Genomic DNA, 10816 nt, shown 5'->3' on the forward strand with positions numbered 1-10816 from the left:
TTCTATCATGAGCAACTAATAGATTGTATTTGTACTATAATCAGGCCTGGAAACAATGGGGAATTCAGGAATCACATTCCTAAGGAATTTGGTAATCTAGAGGGAAACTGTGCTTTTTTTTGGATAAAAAAATACATATTATATAATGGTGGGAAATCCTGATATTTTGGAGGGAAATAATTTTTTTCCAGGCCTGTGTATAATGCCGCTAACCTCTTGGTCATTTGGGTGTACACATAGCATAAACTGGGAATAATACAATGAAGACACTTGATCACAACCTTGAACTTATCATAATCTTTTAATATAATTCATCACCATTTGTAATAAATATACATTTGTTGAACATGATTACTGATATTATTAAAATTACTGACATTATTTCTGTACATATCATATCCTTATGAACACGGCAGAGTGCCAAATGACAGTTCATCATAATATAAATTGTCCCCCTTTAACATGTGAATTACAATTGGAAACAGATTCCTGTAAGGCAAAAAAAAAATTATGGGCCCGAATGACCCAGATTTTCCATTTTGGGAGGATATTTTTTTATTTGGGGGCCAAAATTTATTGATTTTCACTGACAATTTTTGAAAGTATTCAGAACATTTTCAAAATATGTTTGCCAAAGAAATAGAACAAATTAATTCTTGCCAAATGTTCCAAGCTTTTGGTGATATTTGGGTCATTTTAGCCTCTTGGAAAAGCAGTGCTAGACACTGAATGTTGTATGAAATAAATAAAGCTTAAAAAAAATATAGGCCTAATTAATGAATTAATTAACACAAATAAAAATCCTGACCAAACCTTTCATACTTGAGAAGTCCATCCACCAGTAAAACATGAGGTTTTTTTCATCCCTAATGGTTACATGTTTGTAAAGGACACACCATTTGATACTCAGGGGGGGGTAGGAAGTTGTAGTCGGGGAAGAAAAACTTCCTACCCCCACCCTGAGAATCTAATGGTGCGTCCCTAATGTACATATCCCATGAGTAGGGGTTCTCAGATAATGCTTGGTACACATGCCCTTTCCAGAAACCTATTCAAGATTAGCATGGATACCAAAACAAAATCCAATTTGCCAGCAAAGTGGTTACATTTTTGGTAACTGGATCACACACCTTTTGGAATTGGTAGTACATGCCATAGACTTTGTGTTTTGATAATTTCGATCGTGGTGCAGAACTCAAAAGTGTGATCAAGTTGGCATAGTGATAATCGGATTACACATCACTTCGCTTGACACCATTTTGAAGAGACTGTTTCCTTATATATCGGGGGGAAAATATCATTTTATGTCTCAAAGCTTGCACAGATCTAGAAATCAAGTGAAGAGTGCTATTTCACCCCCCAACTAATCAGAATAAGTTACATGAATTCTTATAATGCGGAAAATATTTTCAATAATTGAAAGTGTCATTTTAGAAGTTCACAACATATTTTCCAACAAATCCTTCTAACATTTTGACCTACGTTTTTGTGAAAAGAAATGCGCACTGCAAGATGAATGTGGCAGCTTTGAGTGTGTGGCAGCTTTGAGACATACTTCTTTTAAGCCTTAATTTACATCACATGTAGGTAATTTACTCTACTTCAAAAGGGATATTTGATGGCTACAAAACATAAAAGTTTGATCTTAAAAGTGGATGGTCTATGGAAACTGAACATCCCTTGGTGAACAAGACTCATATTCAATAAGGAGTCTTGTCAAGAACCACTGCAGTCCCACCCAAACCTTTTCTAACTGACAGCCTAATGTTAATAACCCCAATAGAAACTCTCTCTGATTAATACCCAGGGGCCACTCAAGTTCCACAGTGTACACATCCATTACCAAAGATTTTCAAAACATACCCTTTAAAAACAGGATTTGTCCTTTTGAGCAAAATACACCCCTTTACAGGAATTTAACTCGGTTGTGTAACAAATTTTCCCCCTAAACCAGTGAGATTGTACCTGAAAGATACCCTTAGGAGTATTTGTTCGTAAAGATATCACCCTTACAGGTTTATGATAAAATAAACCCTAGTACATGTTTTTGTTTATAATTTTCTAATATTTATGTTAGGGTTATGTTCCTTATGCAAAACATGCCATGGAAACTCGCTTTGTGAATAGCGGGATCATTAAAATTCGCATCTTTCTGGGCACTTGTGTATATTTTGAAACTGCAGTTGCTCCTGTGAATTAATATAAGAGCTAAAACTGTTTGTTTGTATTATTTCTTCTTTAAACTGGGACACAATTACATGTAATCAGTTAAATACCACAATAAATCATCTGTTCATCCTTGAGGTCACCTAAAATACTGTAAAATACATGTATGGGCTTCTCACTGATACTAGTACCAAAATCTCCAATCTGACTGAAGAAAAAGAGGGCCTTTAAACTGATTACAGACACATTATCTCAATTATCAGTTATCACTTGCTTGTTCATGTAATATGAAAAACTATCAACATTTGGTTTAAATTGGATTTGCAGAGACCAAAGGCTGTGAATTTGTTACATACCCATACACCTGTGAGCATTGCTATATTGTTTCATACTGCATAGGAACAAACAAGGGATATACTCATTTTTATAGTAGATAGCTTTACTGATCATCATTGATAAAATATGCCAACATTACAAAACAGCAAAGTTGGAATTAAACTTACTGTCAATCAAACTCAGAAACAGTTTATGATTTGTCATCATATAGTTTAGTGTTTCACTTTCACACATATAAGTTCATCTTCAAAGTTAGGTTTTATGCACAAATCAATTGTAGTCCCCGGGCCGGGATAGCGGGGACCTACCGGGGATGTAATTTTGGAAACTGTTACAAACATGTTACAGTCCCGGCTTAGTCCCCGCAGGGCGGGGCACCATTTCTGTGTACATCCTGGGGTACATCCCTGGCCAAGTCCCCACCCCTAGCCCCGGGCACCATGTTCAAGTCCCCACGAGTGTTTCCCCCTTGATCGACCCGGCACAGTTGTGAGTACTCTTCTATTACGTCCCGGTACACTCCCGTGTAGATCCCGCCTGTTTCCGAGGCATTACATCCCGTGCACACTCCCCACTATGTCCTCGGACTCGGGGACACATTGAGCTCTTACATCCCCGGCCAAGTCCCGGCCCTCCAGGGGCCTCGCAATAGCGGGATTTGTGCATTAGTAACTAGAAACTTCTTTTGCTTGGGTGAAGTGTCTGTAATTCCATTTCTCCAGGCACCAGATGAATCAACCTCACTTTGGTCTGTTTTTAAACCTTATCAAAGGCTGTGGTGAGTTTAATGATCGTCACATGCCAAATAGTTGATTAATTTCTGACTTTTATTATAAATACATGTTTGTTGAAGCTCCTAAAATAAAATGGTTAATTCAAACCACGCAATACACACAAAATGCCCTTGTCAGCATGCTACACGCACAGAGGAACATGCACTGTGCTGAGTATGCTCTGTGCAATACAAAAATACACTCATTAATATGGCAATTACTTGACTATCAACAATAGCATTGATATAACTACTAATGATAATACAGAATGTCTACAAAAGGGATATATACAAGGTATAACAAAATAAATTTACCATTAACTTTTGGTTAAGTTGACCAGGTGTGTAGCCAGATATATGTGGCTGCTAAGGGGCTGTTATTTTCTTCGGGCAGGGAGGGGTCATGATTATGTTGGTGACCAGAGTCAATTTTTATGAACCCCCTCCATCGTGGGCTGAACATTTTGTGGCACCCACCCCCTTCCCCAATTTTAGGCAGAATATTTTATGACCACCCTTCTGCACGCATACCAGAAACAAATTTTCCCAAAAAAATCAAGAAATGTGTGCTTGATGGAAAGGTGACCACAGTACGGAAACATTTGTCGTTGTAACTAAAGATGGTGCAAAATGTGTGTGGAGAGTGTAAATATGCATGTAGGGCAGTCCGCACCCAAAATGTTTAATAGTCACATGCCCTTACACTCGGTTTCAGAGAAGTATGGCAGCTTGCTCAGATTGATGCGAGCACCCGTTAATGAGGGACATAATGCAGAGCTTTGTTTGTGCCAACCAACGTTTTGATGCGTAATTGGCCAATCAGATTACCGCATCTGTTGTTGTTTTGATTGTCAGATGATTGAATCAGCTAATCAGAACCCTACTTCTGTGTTTACACCGTGCACACTCTCAAAATGTAAACAAGTGCTGTTCTTCTTTCACAGAAACTGTAGTAATTTTATAACCTTCCTATTCTTGGTATCTCCCTATTTTTGGTATAAAAAAAAAATTGACCCTCACTATTCTTTGGTATACAATTTTTATGACCCCAAGTATATTCATGAACCTTTCTGAAGAAAATGACAGCCCATAAATTCACAAAACAGTTGCCTTTAATGTAAAGGTCATTCAGCATGTTTAAGCCAACCTGAAGCATTCAACCTTGTTCACCTCAACCACTTATATTGTCATTATTGGAGGTCAAGCTTCACCTCAGCTTACTTTCACCTTTTGCTCACAAATGTAAAGTCAACTTTCACTTTATAAAACATGCATCAAAAAGGTTTTCCATTGTCTCACTATTCATGCGTTCAATTTGTCACCACCATCAGTTCACAATGATGCCTGATGAAAGCAAAAGCCAAGTTTAACCATGATCATATGAATGCTTTTAATAGTTCAAGCTGCTCCTAGTAGCTCATTTGACAAATCCAAACTTAGTCATTGTAAAGCGGTATCCAAGAAGAAGAAGAAGAAGAAAGTGGTGAAGCTTGGTGTGGCTTGAGGAAAGTAGCTCCAAGTTTTGTGGGATAGCAGCCCCTGTAAATGTATTCCTTATTTTTAAGATGCCGGCTTTTGTAACAGTATCCGCATCCAGTTTTGAAGCAAGTGTGAAGTGTGCGTGCTGTGGACAGAACAAAAATACAATTATTATTGACATATACCTCTGTGAAATTCCTAAAACACTATTTCCAAATCAATGTGTAAATTGTCAACAAGAAATCAAGGGCTCAGCAACACAACATCTTAACTCAAATAACTAGTTTGAGTGTACTGTGTAAATACAAACCATGATGTACATATGATTTTGTGTCCATTAAAAGTAGGCACTGACAGCTTAATTTTCATATCATTATCAAAATCTCATTTTCACCACAAATGGAGTTAAGATACTGTGGCGCTTTAATTGGGGGGTGCCACCCAGCCCCACCTTTCCTGGTTCCGGAAAACTGATTTTGCTTCTAGTTATTTGTATTAACTGCAATCCACAAAATTACCAAGTGTTAATTATGGTATTTACCTATATAATTCCACGTTTTACCCCTGTCCGTATGTACACCATGCTTGCACTCATCGTGAACTTGGGATGTAATATTTTGCACACAAGAGAAAAAAGCCATATCCCAGTAAGGGCCAAAATTTATCTCAGTTTTGATAAGCATGCAACCATGGCAATCAGAGACATGCAGTGGCATAGCTAGGGGGCAGGGGTGACACATGCCCTGGGCGCCAGGTTTTGAAATGATGATAGATTAAAAAAGGTGTTGATGAAAATATAAACTTTCTCAAATTACATAAACCAAATGAAATACCGGTACCTGTTATTAATGTTTCTTTTTGTAGTGTATCTATTGAGGTACAAGCTGTGAAAAGTTTGTATCCTTGCCCTGGGCACCACAACCCCATAGCTACGCCACTGGACGTGCAACATAAACAGAAATATATACTGGAATAACTGTTCTTACCTACAATGGCTTTCTAGTGTCAGTGGTGTGTGCCATTCATGGTCTTGTTTGATCACATCTAAACCTGTTCTGCCCCACTGTAAAAATCATCCATTCTACATAGTTTTGCAAACTATTTATGTCTTCTCCATATCCAGTATACTTGGAAACACATTGACCACTGCCATGCCTGGAGTAAGCTCTGCCATCTGGAAGTAGTAAAACAGTAAAACAATTCTGTATAATTATAACACTTACTGCCAAAATTGTGGGCTGTCATTTTCTTCGGAAGGGGGACTCAAATATACGGGGTCAAAAATTTTAGCCTTTTTAGGGGTAAGGTGTATTGGTAGTGGGGGTCATAAAATTTTGTTGCGAGATAGAGGGGTATCAATTGTATTGATGCCGACTTTTTGTACATGTGGGGCCCCGTTTTCCAAAGAAAATGACAGGCCCCTAAAAGATTGAATGGAAGTTTAAAATGTTCCTCAAATTTATTTAGCTGCCAAGGTCACACAAGTAGCCCACTGTATTCACCATAATTAGTTCCCCTCCCCTAATAACCACACCTAAAGAAACTTTTGAATGACAACCGTACACCTAAATTGATCAAATGTGTGAATAAAATCACCTTCTAAACAGTGGTGGCACTAGGGGGGACATAGGGCACTTTCCCAAAATATATTTTTCTTGCCCCTCTCTCCACTTTTAACTCCAATATTCCAAACATTTTCCACTTTTTGTGGTAATTTTGTGCAAACTTTGTTGATTTTGATTTAATAGTGATTTGATTTGGATGAATTGTATATTTTAGAGCAAATTGCCTAGTTTGAAATAGTTGAAGTGCAATTTTAACAACATTTTTATGTGATCGCCTGTCGTGATCAGCTGTGTTTACTTCTGAACATCCATTGCTTTACACTGTGTCATGCTTCATCAATTACTAACTAGTAGATTTTGATTGCCTTGAGTAACTTGCAATGGATCGCTATTATCACAATGGTAATTTTTTCCCAGGATTTCATTTGGCTGTTCCATCCCCAAGGTTCTAATTCTGTAAAGGTTCATCCCTCAGAGGGTCCCTCCTTTCCTCAAGCTCTGTTGGAAAAGACCGAAAACTACTAACAATGCTAATTTTACATTTCCCCCCCCCCCCCATCAATTCATGAAAATGTTATTCTCTCAGTCGATGTTGTTCCATTCAGTGCTCTACCCCATTTCTCAGTCTGTCAAAGGACACCTTGTGAAATCCCTATTGGTTTGTACAGGGCCTTTCAGTTCAATTTTCTCCATGTAAAAAGCTCCAATTTGCTTAAATTCCTTTTGAAATTAGGAATTTATTCCCTGATATTAGAAATAAAACTGTTTGAATTGTTTTACCAAGAGGTACTAGTTATTTTGTGACATGTTTTGTGATTCCCCCCATTGAGTACAACATAGTTATCCATGTCCAACTTAGTCCCGGAACTTAGTTTCGTCAGCACAGACTGTATTATCATACTGACATTTTTTTTTATAGAATACCGATACTCTACTAGTCTTCACTAAATCACTAGTTGGACTATAAGCAGTCATGAAACACGTAGCGGAAGAGCATCGGGAAATTGCTGTAATTATTAATAATTAATTTATATTATCGTAATAATGTTATCAAAATAATCAAATAATTAATGTATACAATAACCAAATCTTTGGGTTCCTAGCATCCTCTTTTTATGACATTTTTCAGTAGATATCCACGAAAAAAGCTTATTTCCAAAATTTCAGTTGATTCCGATTTTGCGTTTGCGAGTTATCCATGATTATGTGTATTACACTGCTCCATAGACAATGCGTTGTAATTTCGTTCTGGTGCACCAGAACGAAATTCAAATTTGCGATATTTTTGCTAAACGAATTAATCTGCAAGAAATATTTGGTACATAAACATGTAGCCAGAGGTATCCAGTGGTGTTTTTGTGGGAAAAGTGGGGGGATGAGGCTGTGGATCACGAAATGCCCTTTAATTCTAGTAATTAACACATTTTAATTATTTTTGTACGCACAAAACCCCAATTTTTCCCAATAGGTCAAAGGACAAAGTGTCATAACAATGCAAAAACTGTCCCACAATGCATTGCAAACTTCCAATGCTGATTGGGCTTATTGTAAAATGTACACAATAAATTCCCACTGTAGCACGATAGACACCCATATGATAAAGGCCCGGATCAAGGCCTGACGGTGGGATATTTCTCACTTAGATCCATTCTTCCCATTGGTTGCTTAATTGGCGATATTTAGCTGTTCCATCTCACCCCTCGGACACGAAGGGAGGATGACCTTAGGCTTTCTAATCAATAGGGGAAATCACAAAACAATACATGCCATAATTTATTAGATAAATACGGTACCTATTGATCAAACAATTAACGTTTGATTTCTTGCAGGGGGATTTCTTATAAGCAAATTGGTATTTTCTGTGAAAATTGACTTGAACTCGAGCTTGAACTGAAAAGCCCTGTACAAACCAATACGCTACTTACATGTACATGGTTCGCCATGCACTATGTGCGGGATAGCCTCGAACTGGCAGCTTACATGAATGGGAATTAAACCAGAGTTTCCCCTTGTTTTCCGAATTTCTCCATTCAGTGATTTGCTCATCCGACGATCGTAAAAAATCTTAATTCAGATTTTGGTACCTTTGTTAATTGTCATAGATAAAAATGTAAACATAGCCTGCGAGTGGTTCAGCCGAAAGCCATGTATTTTAAGACAATTATATACATTTTACACGGATCTGTAATTCTAAATTATAGCGACATGTATTTGAATGGGGCTTCCACAGCCTTCCAGCAATGCCGTTTTCTTCATTTTTGCCAAATTTGTCATTTCAAAATACCACATTGATAAGGGGCTGGCATTCTTCGGAAGGGGGGGGGCAAATATGTCGGTGACCAGAGTCAATTTTTATGACCCCCTATCGCGGGCAAATTTTTTTAATGACCCCTTCTATCGCGGGTCAAAATTTTTTATGACCCCCACCTTGCAACTACACAGACTCAAGAAAACTTATTTGTCGCTGGAACTATGACACGGAGAAAGTGTGCGGAGCCCGTTCCAAAGAAAATGCCAGCCCCCTAATTTGAATGACTTATCCTTGACTTTTAAGCAATTTATAAATCATTTTCATTTTTGTAAACGCTGGGATCACTGAATGGGTCTTTAACAACATTTCCCTCTCCTGGTTCAACAACAAAAATTTGTGTTCCCCCTCAAGATCCCAAAAAAATTTTGGGTACCTCAATCCTCAAAATGACCATCCCCCCTGTCGTAAATAACGATCGCTCCCTATAAGTACTGTAGGTATGAGAGGCAAACCTTAGTAAAACACATTTGCTTGTCAGCCAAATTCGCCTAGACCAGGGCCCAAACACAATAGATATTTTACTTAGAAATGTAAAAGAACAGCTAGGTCAAGGAAACCTACATAAATATGTTGTCTATACTTCACTTGACCCAAATGATTTTTTATGGTGATGAGACACTCACACATGTAATTTAAGAGGGATTTTGATAGCAGTTCCACATAGAAAAGCTGCTATCATCATGAGACTAAGATCTAGAAACACCACAGAAATGATCTAGAAACACCACAGAAATGCTGTTTTGTTAGCTGAATCCCCGGCTGAATCTTTTTGATGAAAGTCAATCTTTGACAATATGTAACTTTGCTTACGGAAAGTGCTATGACAAAAGGTTTCAGTTTTGGCTTTCTTTACTCAATGGCTTTAATTTGATATATAAAATGATGCAGTTTGATGGCAAATTTTAATTCACCTTTCATACCTACTACATCATACATGTATAATTAGCATGCTATGATGCTATAAATACATGTACCGTACTATAAGTTATAGGTATGCTAGGTGAATTCAAATTTGCCATCAAACTGCATCATTTTATATATCAAATTAAAGCCCTAGAGTAAACAAAGCCAAAACTGAAACCCTTTTTTCATAGCACTTTCCGTAGCAAAATTACATCTTGTCAAAGATTGACTTTCATCAAAAAGATTCAGCTAGCAATATTCCCCATAACGGCATTTCGGGGGTGTTTCTAGATCTTAGTCATGGAAGTCTTAATATGCTGGTTTCATACTACCCTGCCGCTTGCCGCTGAGCGGCGTGGCGCACACGCATTTTGCAGACAAACGGACACAATAAAGGCTTGTCATTGGTTGAAACGTCCTGCCGCTTGCCGCTGCGGCAAGCGGCAGGAAAGTATGCTGGAGGCTTTAGTCTTATTAGCAGCTTTTTTTAATGGAACTGCTATCAAAATCCCTCTAAAATTCCATGTGCGATTGTCTTATCACCATAAAAATCATATATTTGGGTCAAGTGAAGTATAGAAAACATATTTATGTAGGTTTCCTTCTTCGGCCAGTTGTTTTAAATTTCTATGTAAATTTGCATTGACATTTTCGGCGAATTTGGCTGACTAGCAAATGTGTTAACTAAGGTTTGCCTGGGCCTGGGGCCGGGCTGGGATACCTACTATAAGCTTAACTGAAAACACGTCACACTTTGATATTTGTAGAAGTACTTACTTCAAAAGGATATAGGCCTAGCTGCTAAAGACGCCTCTTTCTTTCTCCGTGATCGAAAAGTAATATTGGTGGATGAATTTCACTAGAATTTAGACAGAATAGCCGATGATGCTTTACGGGTATCAGTACGTACAGCCAGGGGGGTGACACTAAATTCACGGCTTTTGTTTAGCCACGCAAACCTATGGCAAATTTTGTTGGCTTGCTCTCAACAAAGTGAGGCAAGGTATCGATCGGTTATGAATAATTCACATCAACTCTTACTCAGCCCATGTGACTGAGGTCACCACATAAAGGTGTCGTAAGTTTAGCGAATCGAACCTGTTGAAGATAGTAAAAAGCGCCCCCAAGCAATGTCAGACCGGGCGGAAGTGGGTCAACTACTATGATCCCATCAGGCCACAGTGATTTGTTTCTGCAAGAAAGTCTTTTAATTTGATAAGGGAATGTCTTGTTGATATAGTAATGTCGAAATTAAGACTAACTATCGATAATACAAAGGAAATA

General features: G+C 38.0%; 1 long non-coding RNA gene across 1 annotated transcript; it reads right to left on the bottom strand.

Annotated features, from left to right (window-relative positions):
- Window positions 1-3100: 3100 nt before the first annotated feature.
- Window positions 3101-10594, bottom strand: LOC140150903 (uncharacterized). The gene is made up of 3 exons (XR_011858863.1): window positions 10310-10594; window positions 5740-5927; window positions 3101-4898 (listed from the first exon to the last, which is right to left on the bottom strand). It is a non-coding gene; the product is annotated as an uncharacterized lncRNA (long non-coding RNA).
- Window positions 10595-10816: the final 222 nt, after the last annotated feature.

Source organism: Amphiura filiformis, chromosome 4 (genome assembly GCF_039555335.1).
Source record: "Amphiura filiformis chromosome 4, Afil_fr2py, whole genome shotgun sequence".
Taxonomy (NCBI): domain Eukaryota; kingdom Metazoa; phylum Echinodermata; class Ophiuroidea; order Amphilepidida; family Amphiuridae; genus Amphiura; species Amphiura filiformis.